A 13,888-nucleotide genomic window follows, 5' to 3' on the forward strand; every position below is an offset into this window, starting at 1 on the left:
CTAAGAGTAACCTTTGTAATTATGAAAACATTCTGTATTGAGTGATTTCTCCTTTTCTTTCCATTCCCCCTTTACTTATGATAATAAAAGACTGAGGTTACCAGGGCAAAAGCAGAAGCTAAGAGAAGTTAGAGAAGCTAAGAGAAGCTAGGGAAGCTAAAGAAACTGTAGCAGAGAAGCTACTTAGCAACTGCAGAAGCCTGAGTGACCTGTCAGCTTGCACGAACACTGTCTCTGAATCGTTACTGTGCCTTCCAGGTATCCTGTCCTTCGGACCCCCGAAACTGCTGAGGCTGGTCCCTAGCAATATATTAAGATATTTTGTCCATTTTAAGTTTATTCTTGTTCAGTTTAAGAGATGTGGATCTATTTTTACCTTTCTATGCATAAATTTCCACTTTCCCCAATGTTTGTTGAAGAGACGACTATCTTTCCAATATAGGTTTTTGACAGCTTTGTCAAAAGTTAGTTGGTTGTGACTCTAAGTGTTTATTTCTGGGTCCCTTATTCCCCTATTTATTGACTGCGTGTATGAGTGTGTTCTAGAAGCCTGGGTTGTTGTTACTATGCTTCTGGAGTGTAGCGTAAGATCAGGAATCATGATACTTTCAACGTTGTTCTATCTGCTTAGAGTTGTTTTGGCTAATGAGAGTCTTTGATCTTCTGACTAAATTATTTCTACTACTACTAAGAATGTAATTGCAATTTTGATAGGAATTATACTGAATATGTATACAGCTTTGAGTAATAAAGCCATTTTTGTAATATTAATTATGCTAATACATAAGTTAAAACACCTTGCCAGCTTCTAGCATCTTCAACTTTTTTTTTCAGTATCTTAAAGTTTTCATTGCAGAGGCATTTCAATTCCTTGGTTGAATTTATTGCTTGGCTTTGTTTTTTAAAGCTATTATTAATAGGATCTTTATTTTAATTTCTTTTTTAAGCTTTTTTATTGGTTATTTGTGGATTTTATGCCATGTATCCTGATCCCACGCATCTCCCTATTACCTCACCTCCACCCTCTGCCCTTGTGACCCTCCCAAAAAATAAAATGAAATTTAAAATAAAGCCTAAAGACAAAACAAAACAATTTTGTTGTTGATATATAGAAAAGCTGATGCTTTTGAGTGGACAAGATGTCTCAACAGCTACAAGTACTTACAAACAAGCCTGGTGATGTGAGTTAGAGTCGAAGAACCAACTCCCAAAAGTTGTCTTCTGACCTTCATGCATGCACTGTGAGACACGCACACACAACACACTACACACACACATACCACACACACATACACACACACACACACACACACACACACACACACACACACACACATTGTATTTCTGTTTCTATAATAAAATTCAATGACCTATGTTCCTTAGGACTTTTATCATGAAGATATCCTGTACTGAACATTATCTAATGCCTTTTCTAAATCTATGGAGATGGTAATGTGATTTCTGTCATTGGGTCTAACCATGTTATATTACATATACTGATTTGCATATCTAGAAACAACCTTGATTCCCTGAAATAAAACCATCCTATCTTTGATCTATGATCCTAATGTGTTCTTGAATTCAATTTGCAAGCATTTTTGTTGAAAATATCTGTGTCTATATTGACTTTGGAAGTCCATTTACAATTTTATTGTGTTGTTACCTGGTTTTTCTGAGGATAGCACAGTTTATCTTGTTATCTCAATTTTTGGTACTGAGGAGCTGTGAGCTTCTAGAGGTCTTGTAATGTCTTGTTTTATCATGTCTTGTATATTTCTTTGTTGTGTTTTACACATCTGTTGGAATGGATATGTACTGTAGTGTTTGTTTTTCCTTCTCCCTATTCTTTGTTTGTTTGTTTGTTTGTTTGGTTGGTTGGTTGGTTGGTTAGTTGGTTGATTATTTTGCATGAGTCTTCTGGTGAGGTGTCTTCACTTAGATTTATGTTTCTCACTAAGAGGAGAAGCCAGCTGCAATAGCACATGATTTTACAACCACCTGAGTGATAACTGCAGATGAAAACACATAATGTGATTCACTTGTGTTCTTAAAAAGGATCAGAGACAGTGGCACTGGGTGCTGATTGGGGGAAATGTAGTTTGCACATTTTTAGAACTAAGAATATCAATAATTAATTAATTAATTCATGAGATACAGGGAAGGGTTAGAGACTTTCTATGGTTAAAGCTCTGAGGGGGTGTATAAGGGCTACCTACTCGTGTTTTCCTTCATCACTGGGTATTCAAATTACAGCTGCTCAATTTAATTCAAACCCTCTGGGGACATAATGAAAGATATGCTTTGTATTAATTTTCTCATTTAGTCTGTATTAAACTTTGTCAATGGACCCTTTTATCTCCCAATTTGCAGGTGAAGAAATAGATATTTAGAGATTAACTACATTTGTCACATTTTCACAGATGTCAAATTATGGAGCCAAGGGAAATTGTTTCTTGTTTTATCTTAAAAAAAATTCATACAATATGTTCTGATCAGTTTTCCCTCTACCATCTTTCTCCCAGATCCTTCCTACCTCCCTACCCACCTAACCACATGCCTCCAGGAAATAATTTCTTTTCTTTTTTTAAATTTTTTTAAAGATTTATTTTTTTAATTTTTTTAAAGATTTATTTATTTATTATGCATACAGTGTTCTGCCTGTATGTTTGCCTGCAGGCCAGAAGAGGGCACCAGATCCCATTAGAGATGGTTGTGAGCCACCACGTGGGTGCTTGGGAATTGAACTCAGGACCTCTGGAAGAACAGCTAATGCTCTTAACTGCTAAGCCATCTCTCCAGCCCCCAGAAATAATTTCTTAATGCCTTGTTACACTTCTGATTTATAATCTCATACTCACCTCTCCCTCATCCTCTCTCCCTCTCTTGTTTTGTTTACATACTCTCTTAAACCAATATTACTATATCAACAAAAATTCCTCCATTTGTTCCCATCAACATTCAGCCCATCTGTCAAATCCTACTTTCTCCATAAGCATTTTCTTCCCAATTTAAATCAAAGTCACCTCTCCCTCCCGCCAAGCCAGTGGTTTCCAACTTTGGCTGCTCATCGGAATCACCTGTGGAGACCTGATATAATTGGTCTGGGAGCCACCTGGGCATCAAGATTTTTAAATCTCTCAAGGTGATTCCAATGCACAGGGAAGGTTGATGAAACACTAGTGTAAAATCTTAAATGAATATTCTTTAAACTATACCATTCTTTCTGTAATTAAAACCACAAACTTGCATGATTTAGAAACAGATTTAGAAATAGGATGCTTTATCTGTAAATGAGGATGTTGACAGACTAGTAATCTTCAAACTTTATTTTTGCAAAATACCTGGAGTGAAATCTTTTAGAGGCACACAAAGAAATGGACAAAAATAGAGGGATTTCATTAGTAGAAACAGAGAAGAGAAACACAATCCCACTAATTTACTTCTTCCCCCTGCTGCATGCCTGGATCTCTCTGGAAACTACACAAATAGTTGATGACACCCAAGGTCAAAGCCTAAATATACTGAGTTACAAAAGTCTCTTCTTTGTTGTTGTTTGTCATTCTGTGACATCATGAACAAATCCATGAGGAATAATCTATATGTTAACTGAATTAACAAATGACTCATTTCCCCAAAATGCATTACTTAGTTAATAGAGTGTCTATTTTATAAGGGAAACATATTCCACTAAGAAAAACAGCAGCAGTTCGAAATCACCTGAAAGTGGCATCATGTACCAAATGACTGACAATATTTCAAATTCACAGCCACTTCAGAAAACAAATACTCGCACATCCCTTCTGCCACTGAAGAAGTTGAGGGTTGGGGGTTAAGTGACTTATCTCAAGTTGTGGTACAATTTTGTGGCACACTCCCAAGTCCTAATCCAGTTATTCTACTTCTTATAAATATTTTATGAGCTTCTCCTTTACCTGCCACCACGGGCTTAAAAACACTCCACTAATGAGTAGCACAGAGCTGTCCCTGAGCTACTCTGAACCAAAGTTCAGCCAGAATTTAGTACAAAAGACAATTCCCAGCACATGTCTGGAGATCAGCGGGTGGGAAAATGTAGGTAATAAGAGTTTTGCATTCACATAACATAAGAGAATTGTAGTTTTTTTAATGAAATAAATTTCTTTGTAACAAAAATGAAAAGGCATGTTGAGCTTAGATTCCAACTATTAAATGAAGATTAAGAAATAAATCAGTGAATAAAAGCTCTCACTTAAAAACATGTCAAACATTAACAAAGGAAGTACATTTGAAAAAAGAAGAAGAGCCACTGAGACTAGATATCTTAGTTTCCTGAGAAAGTTCAGCTAACCACAAATCATTTTTATTCCCAGGTTAGTTTCCTTCTTCTTCCCTCAACAGGTCATTTACCTTCCTCTGGGAGGATAAGTGCAGAGCTCAGCCATATTAAGATGTCAAATGAGCACAGGGGGAATAAAACATACTTGGTAGTGAGGGGAACTCCAGTGAATAATCCATCAGGGACATGCCATCTCTAAGCCAAGGTAATAGACACACAGAACACATATCCCTCTAGAGAAGTGGTTCTCAACCTTCCTAATGCTGTGACCCTTTAATACAGTTCCTCATGTTGTCATGAGCCCCAACCATAAAATAATTTAATTGCTATTTCATAACTGTGATTTTGCTACTGTTATGAATCATAATGTAATTATCTGTGTTTGCCAATGGTCTTAGGTGACCCCCAGGAAAGGGTGGTTTGACCATCCTACCAATGGGTCTCTAACCACAGATTCAGAATCATTGGTATAGAGAAAATGGACCCTTTCAGATTGTGCACCCTATTATTTATTTCAGCATTCTTTAAAATCTGAAAGGCATATCACAGTCTACAAGTTATAGATTATTTTTACAACCAAATAAACAGAAACAACATGAATAGTAGTCAATAATTTATGTCTTTTGTGAGTTTAATTCCAAACTCCTTTGTTCTTTAACGAAATACATACCTTTGAAACACAAAGACCCTCAATGTGTAGAGACTGAGAGACTTTGGAGCACTAAATCCTAAATGGGATGACATCATCAGACCCCTCCCCTAAATTTGGGGTGGGGAATCTATGCAGAAGAGGAAGTGTAAAGACTGTAAGGGCCAAAGTTGCTGGATGACTCCAAGGAAACAGTGTCTTCCAGATACAACAGAACTGATACACAAAGATTTGCACAGGTTCAAACCAGACAAAATCCCAGCACTGAGAAGGGGAAGCGAACAACAAACCCCACCCCTAACCAAGAAGCTATTTGCAGTTGGTAGCTGTTGGAAAAGGGAAAATCAGTTCTCTAATAGAGTGTCACTGGGTATATCAATCACATTCTACAACAAGCCCCATGGCCAGGAGTAGTTGGCCAATATATGCTTTATCTCCAGTTGGGGAGGCTATTTTTTGTTTGGTTTGGTTAATTTTTGTCTTATTGGTTGTTTGTTTACTTGTTTTTGTTTTTTTGTTTTTGTTTTGAGAGAGAGAAGATCAAGTTGGGTGGATAGGGAGGTGGGAAGGATCTGGGAGGTGTTGGGGGAGGGGAAAATAGGATAAAAATATAATGTGTGAAAAAAATTAAATTAAAAAAAAACAAGAAAAAAGAAAGAAAGGAAGGAAGAAAAAAGAAAGAAAGAAAGAAAGAAAGAAAGAAAGAAAGAAAGAAAGAAAGAAAGAAAGAAAGAAAGAGGTCATACCTACCAACAATTCTTAAATCTCTATATAGGAAGTGTAAGGTTTAGAAAGTTGGCTGGGCATATTTAAATTCATATTAATTCATAACATTTCTTTATATTTAATACTTGGCTAATACTTGGTTTATTTAATTACATGTTTAAAAAATATTACCTAAAAACTTAAAAATTTATTAGCTATTACTATTATTGATACAAATAGATACAAAAATGTATTAGCTACTAATATTATTGATACAAATACAAGTGAGAAAATCTGTTAATATGGCTAGAATTTAAAAGACAATATGGGCAAAAGTATGATTTGTAGGCAATATGTTGATTTATCAAATTGTCCTTTAGCTCTCTTCTGACGACATTGGTCCCAGGAATTTCTAAGGACACACTGTAGATCTTGGCCATAGCTATTTGGATCAGTGATGGATAGTGGATTCTAAAGCAGGCACCTGTACAGGTGCTTATCTCAGGCTCCTCTCTGAAATGCCTTCACTGTGGACAGTGAATATGAAACAAAATGTAAGTGGGTAGAAATTAAAACAGTTGAGACATAGGTGGGTGGGGACAATGTAGGAAAGCTCACAAGAAGAGAACCTTGGGCTAACTAGGAGAAGGTGTCAGCCTCACCGGGAGACCACTGGGCTGGCTTTTCTGGAGGCAGAAGTAGGTAATCATGTATCAGTGTTGAAGGCAGCACATTGTCTCACTCCATCCTAAGATCCAACACCAGAGTTGCAGCTTCCTTCTCAGTGATAGAACCAGGGCTGAACATGTAGCTATCTGGACTATTCTCTGACCTTGCTTAGATAAACCCCCCATTGCACACTGGAACTAAAGCAGCACGAGGCCATGAGCATTAAACATTTTTAATTGGCTGTGATCGGTAGTTTTGAATATCAGTAGTTTCAGTTCTAGTTACTCTATTTAGTAACACGTGGATAATTATCAAATTGTCCTCTTTATTTCCAAATATTTCCTCTGTAACACTAAAAAAAGGAATCCCAATTTGTAGATAAATTTTTGGAAGTTGCAACATGGTGGGAAGAACATTGGTTAGAATTCTGTGATCTTTTGTGATTTCCAAACTTCTCTAGGTCAAGATTCCACCATCTATAAAACAGAATATTGATTACATTTCCCTTGCAGGTATTTTTATGAAAATTAAATTAATCAGGATATGTAAATCATTTAGAACTCCAGCTACTATAAACACTAATTCCTAGGATTTTTTTTACTTAAACAAAAAAAGGCTAAAAGATTTATATACATATATACACACATATATATATATATATTCCTATCTTAAAACAGCATCATCTATTTCAAAAGTAGTTATTAATCTTAGTAGAATTTAATCAATGTGTTTCACCCTCAATGTGGTCTCATTTGCACTGTTTCACTGCAATTCCAAGATGTAAATGAAAGCAACTCTCAAAAGATAGCAATTAGGCCCATCAGTTCATTGCAAGTAATTTTGCATACAAGATTTGGCAAGGAAAATATGCTCAGCCCAAATATTCTAAACCCTTCTATTACACTGACAAGCACCCTCAGCTATTTATAAAAATTCCAGGCCCCAGGATATTCACTAGCGCCATTCATCAAGTAATTTAAACAGCTGATAAAGAGTTGACCGAAACAGAAATGATTGAATTTCTCTCTAAGGAGCCAGAGTGAGTCTCTGGCAAAAACAAGAAGCTATTATGTCATGTCCAATTTATTTGGTCTAGTGATTCAAAGAACACTGCTCCATCCATTATTATCATTTTCCTTTCTAAGGTTCTTATATTCATTAGGAAATGTCCTTAGCTGCCCTAAAGATTTCATGTTCATTACTTACATTAGGTTGAATAAACTGGACATGACCTGGCAGAGTGATAAAATATTATTAGCAAACAGATGCTGGACTTTAGTGCCTTAAAGTGGCTTTCAGGGATGCTCTCCGTGGCCCTGGCCCCTTCCCACCTACAGCTGTCAGCATCCTGCTCAATGCCCTCTTTCCCTCTGTGCACTCAGGGATGGGTGGTTTTTATAAGGAAGAGGATTAATAGGTCCAGGAACAGATGTTCTTTTACAGTAAGTACTATTGCAATATCCAATTGTGCTTTATGTGCGGTTGATAACAATCACTCCCCATAGACGCATTTCTTAAATACCTCTCTATTTTAAGATCCACATTTTGGTAATTTTATTAAGTAAGAAATTAAACACTTGCTGGCTCAAGTGCATCACTGACTGTGAGCAAACTGTGCTTAGAGACACTTTTAAAGAATATAGTCTCTGGATTGTTCAATACTATCTTTCTCCAACTAAACACCAAGTAAAATTGGTGAATACTGGGACATTTCTTCCTTGAATGGCAATGGAAGTGAGAAATCCTAAGCACGGACAAAGGAACTCAAGGCATCTGAAAAGTAGTTGAAGAATTCCATTGTCAGGGTTTTGTCTCTATAAATCTGTTCATAGAAGTCATTGGTAAAGTCCACATGACAAAATATTGATTTTTTTCTCTGCCATCTTCTTGTACTGATTGTATGATCTCCATGTCACTGTGAAGAAGAGAAAGAAATCTAAAACTTACATTAAATTTGAGTTGCTTAATCTGGAATTAATGTGAAGATAATATAGTTGTCTATTGTAAGGGTTGGGAAGACACTAATGAAGTTATCTGTTTTGTTTATTCCCTGGTGATATTGGAAGGGCCAGTCTTTAATAGACATTTCAATAAAAGCAAGCCAGTAAGAAAATGAAAACTTCTAAAAGATTGAAATTATATAGAGGTCTTGATTTTAACCTTTATTTGTCTTTTTCTGCAAGTCATCTGTGTATCACTTTTGCTTTACCAAAGTAATTTGTCATCCTGGTAACCCTTGCATAATTAGATATGTTTTCTCATTTTGCTTCTTTGATTTTTTTTTGGGGGGGTGGGTTTTTTTTTCTTTTTGATAAAGGGTCTTACCATATACCACTGGCTGGACTAGAATTCTGTATATAGAGCACATTAGCATTAAACTCACAGGCATCTACCTGCCTCTGCTTCCCCAGTGCTGGGTTTAAAAGCATAGATCACCATAGTTGGCCAAGATACATATTTCTTACAAGAAAAATATTCAATATATTTAGAGGTTTTATTTGTAAAACCCTTGACAACTTTTTTTGTCTAATTGTCAACATTTTTTTAAATAGATTGAAAACAGATGTTTTCCCTCATACAATCTGTTCTGATTACATCATTTCCACAGTGGCTGTACAAGTTTGCACTCCCACCTGCAGCCGATGAGTGTTCCCCTTACTCCACATCCTTATCAGCATGAGCTATCACTTGTTTTATTGATCTTGGCCATTCAGACAGGTGTAAGATGAAATCTCAAAGTAGTTTTGATTTTCATTTCCCTGATGACTAAAGATGTTGAACATTTTAAAGTGCTTCTCAGCCATTTGTGTTTCCACTTTTGAAAATTCTCTGTTTAGATATGTCTACCATTTTTAAATTAGGTTATTTTTTTTGATATCTAGTTTTGGAGTAGTTTATACATTAGCCAACTGTCAGATGTGTAGTTGGTAAGAATCTTTTTCTGTTCTGTAGGCTGCTGCTTTGTCTGAATTTTTCCTTTGCCTTACAGAAGCTTTTCATTTTCATGAGGTTCCATTTATTAATTGTTGATCTCAGTGCCTGTGCAATTGGTATTCTGTTCAGAAAGTCTTTTCCCAGGCCAATGAGTTTGAGACTATTCCTCACTTTCTCTCCATCAGGTTCAGTGTATCTGGCCTTGTGTTGAGGTCTTGGATCCATTCAGCTTGAGATTTGTGCTGGGTGATGAATATGGATCTATTCGAATTCTTTTACATGCAGGCACCCAGTTTTACCAGCACTATATGTTAAAGATGTTGTCTATTTATAGTTTGTATTTCTGGCTTCTTTATAAAAAATCTGGTGTCCTTAGGTGTGTGAGTATGTGGACTGATTTCTTGGAAGCCATAATATGCAAAGGACCTGCATGGTATAAAGAGAGAAGAAAATGTGTGTGTGTGTGTGTGTGTGTGTGTGTGTACATATATATGTATATATGTGAGTATATATTAAAAATAAAAGTAATAAATAAGATGAAAGATTTTTAATTTTTACTTCGTTCTTTTTTAATGAGAGAGAAGATGATGGTTACATGAACAAGACAAAAATTTATTTCTAACATCATGCATACTGCATATCTAATAAAAATGTTTTTTTTAGTAGTGAAAGGGGAAAATCAGTAGCCCTCTTGAGAGATGCTACCCACCCCCCAAAAGTATTTGCTGACCAGAAGTTTTAGAGCTGACTGGAGATTGACCTGGTGGGAAAACAAGGCTGGAATAATAAGTCTGAATGTATATATCCTGGGCTCAGCAAAAATAGGGTATAGGGAGTAAAAAAAAAAATATGAATGTGTAAATACCCTGCATCCTGTTAGCCATTAGTAACCTCATGCTTATAGTTCAGCCAGTAACTTCAAAGAACTACCTCACCTCTAGTCCCCTTGTCCAATACCGAGATATGTAACCCTCTGCACATAAACCTTTCCTATATAAACCCCTTGAAGTGAGTGCTTGGGGCCATCCTTCTCCACCTGCTGTATTGAATGTTGGACATAGACCAAGCCTGGGCTTACTTTGCTATTATTAAACCCCTGTGTGCTTGCATCAGATACCTGCTCTGTGGTGGTCTTGCTTGGGGGTCTTTTGACACTGGCACAACAGTAGCTTAACATTCTGGTGGTTTGAGAAAGTAGATGATTGAACTGTTGAATAAAAATAATAATCTTAAGGATCAGCATTTTATTTGTCTAACTTTTATTAAAATAAACATTGAAGTCACCATTTCATTCTACCAGATACTTAGTAAAAATCCTTGCAAATGGAGTTGGATATGCAACTATAATGCCCCAATAATTAGCAATACTTAGTTTACTATTAAATCAATGATAATATGAATCACATTAAAATTATCTTGGTATAAAAAAAATTTATAAAATTGTGGATTGGGAAGCTACTATTTTTTTTATTAAGAACATTTTTTAATTTATTTTGCATACCAATCAAAGATCCACCTCTTCCCTCCTCCCACCCCTCCAGCCTCCCCATCCCAATGCACCCCTCATTCCCTCCTACAAGAAGGTAAGTCCTCCCATGGAGAGGTACATTTAGTAGAGGCAGATCCAAGACCCTCCCCATGCCTCAAGGCTGTGCAAGAGTGAAAGATTTTTGAAATGTTCCCACACACACAACACTATGAGACAACGAACTTTGAAAGACTGAGCTCATTTTCTGTTGACTATCTACTTCTGGACATGCAGACTATCTTTAAGAGTAGTTTGTTTTTCCAGTGCAACTCCCTTGAAGGAGACTAAATTTTCATTTGTAATCAGTTGGAGATAGCTTCTGGGTTAGTGATGGAGGCATGTGTCCACTTATCTTTTCAACTCTAGGACCAGTTGGGAGACTTTAAATCACTGCTTCTATGTCACTGGATGTATTAGGCCTGTTTTCACTGGGGGTTATAGGCCTGTTTAAATTGCTTATCTGATCTTAACTTAACTTTGACAGGTGGTATATTTCAGGAAAATTACACATTTCTTTTAGATTTTTCTATTTAGTAAAGCATAGTTTTTAAAGCACATCCTTATGATTCTCTGGAGTTCCTCAATGTCTGTTGTTCTGTCCTCCTTTTCATCTCTAATTGTGTTAATTTGAATTATCTACCTCTTCCTTTTAGTTAATTTGGATAAAGATTTGTGAATCTTGTTGATTTTTCTCAAAGAACCAACTCTGTTTCATTGATTCTTTATATTTTGTTTGTTTGTTTGTTCCTATTTTATTGATTTCAGTCCTGTGTTTGTTTACTTCTTGCTGTCTGCTTCTTTTTGGTGTGGTTTCTTGTTTTTGTTCTAGAGCTTTCATGTGTGCCATGAAATTACTGAGATGAGATCTCCCCAATTATGTTATTTAGGCTCTTAGTGCTATGGATTTGCCTCATAACTGCCTTCATTTTGTTCCATAAGTTTGGGTATGTTGTGTTTTTATTTTCATTAAATTCTAAATAGTTTCTAATTTCTTTCTTAATTTCTGTCTTGACCCCTTTTGCATTCATGAAATAAGTTGTTCATTTTCCATGACTTTGTAATCTTTCTATTGTTTCTGTTGTCATTGGTATCTAAATTGAATCTGTAGTATTAAAATAGGATGAAGGGTTATTGCAATTTTCTTGAATCTGTTGAGACTTGCTTTGTTTCTCAAATGTGGTCAGTTTTGGGGAGAATTCCATAAGGTGCTGAGAAGAAGGTATACTCTTCTGTGTTGAGGTGAAATGGTCTGTAAATCTTTTAGGTCCATTTGGTGTATGCCATCAGTTAGCTCCAGCATTTCTCTGTTTAGTTTTTGTCTGGGTTGCCTATTGGTGAGTGTGGGGTGTTGAAGTCACCCACTAACAGTGTGTGAGGCACAATATGTGATTTTAACTGTAGTTATATTTAAGAACATGGGTGCACAGGTGTTTAGAATGGCAATATTCTCTTGTTGGATTTTGCCTTTAATGAGTACATAATGTCCTTCAAGATCTCTTCAGATTAGTTTTGACTTGGTCTATTTTTTTCAGATATTAAAATGACTATACTTGATTGTTTCTTGGGCCCATTTGCTCAGAATATCTTTTTTTATCCTTTTACTCTGAGGTGACGTCTACCCTTGATGTTAAAGTGTAGCAGAAGGAAAGTTTCTGTATTTTATTCCAGTCAGTTAGTTTGGGTCTTTTTATCAGGGAATTGAGACCACTGAGTTTGAGAGTTATCAATGAGCAGTTTTTGTTGATTCCCATTTTTTTGGTGTTGCTTTGTGAGGCTTTCTCCCTTCTTTTTCGTCGCTGGTCTGAGATTTTTTTTTTTATTATTCTTTGAGTATTCTTGGGTGTGGTTAACCTCTTCAGGTTTAAGTTTTCCTTCTTGTGCCTTTTGTAGAGATGTATTTGTAAATAGATACTGCTTAAATTTGGTTTTATTGTGGAATAACTTATTTTCTCCATCTATGGCAATTGAAACTCTTGTTGAGTATAGTAGTCTGGGCTAGCATCTCTCTCTCTTAGAGTCTGTAACACATTAGCCCAGGTCATTCTGGCTTTTAGAATCTCCATTGAGAAATCAGATGTTACTCTAATAGGTCTGCTTTTATATGTTACTTGGTCTTTTCTCCTTACATCTTCTAATATTCTTTCTTTGGCATATATGTTTAGTGTTTTGATTATTATGTGCACCAGGGAATTTCTTTTCTGGTCCAGTCTATTTTATGTTCTGTCTGCTTCTTGTACTTGGACAGGCATCTCCTTCTTTAGGTTAGGAAAATTTGCTTCTGTGACTTTGTTGAAAATGTTCTATTCACTTTTGCCCTGAGTTTATTCTCCTTCCTTTATTCCTATTATTTGTAGATTTTCTTTTCATAGTGTCCGAAATTCCCTGGACGTTTTGTGGCTTGTTTTTTTTTTTTTTTTTGTTTTGGGATTTTTTTTTTAATTTAGCATTTTCTTTGACTGAGGTATCCATTCTTTTAGCCTGGTTTCAGGGCCTGAGATTCTTTTTTCCATCTCTTGTATTCTGTTGGAGAGGCCTGCTTTTGAGGGTCCTGTTCAACTTCCTAAATCTTTCATTTCCTGTTTTATTTCACTTCGGGTTCACACATTTGCTGGGTGAGATTTTTAGTCCTTGGTTTCTGTTGCCCTCTCTGGATATTAGGAGCATGTGGTAGCTCTGCGTTGCCTGGTAGGAAATGCTTCTAAGTCACTGCCAGGTGTGGCCACTGGAGATAGTGGATAGAAGGATGAAACTTGTTCCTAGGCATTGGAAGCTAACATAATGGAATCAGTGTGGAATAGAACTGAGAGGATCTGCAGAAGGGAAGAAAGCTGGGTCTGCCACAAAGATCTATGGAATCCTAGGGAGTGGAGGAAGAAAGAGAAAACAGGCCCCTGCAGATTGTCCGCTAAAGGGCTGGGAAAGAGTCTGGGTGTGGTGCTTTGATAGGTATCGTTGGTTTAATTGCAGTTGCAGCGGTTACCCTGGGAGAAGGATCAGGAGGGCAACAAAACCCATTATCAGAACAGAGTTTTATTAGAAGTGATGGGGGAGAGACAGAAGATAGCGTGACCAGGCCTGGGAAGGGACA

Source organism: Peromyscus eremicus, chromosome 15 (genome assembly GCF_949786415.1).
Source record: "Peromyscus eremicus chromosome 15, PerEre_H2_v1, whole genome shotgun sequence".
Lineage (NCBI taxonomy): Eukaryota > Metazoa > Chordata > Mammalia > Rodentia > Cricetidae > Peromyscus > Peromyscus eremicus.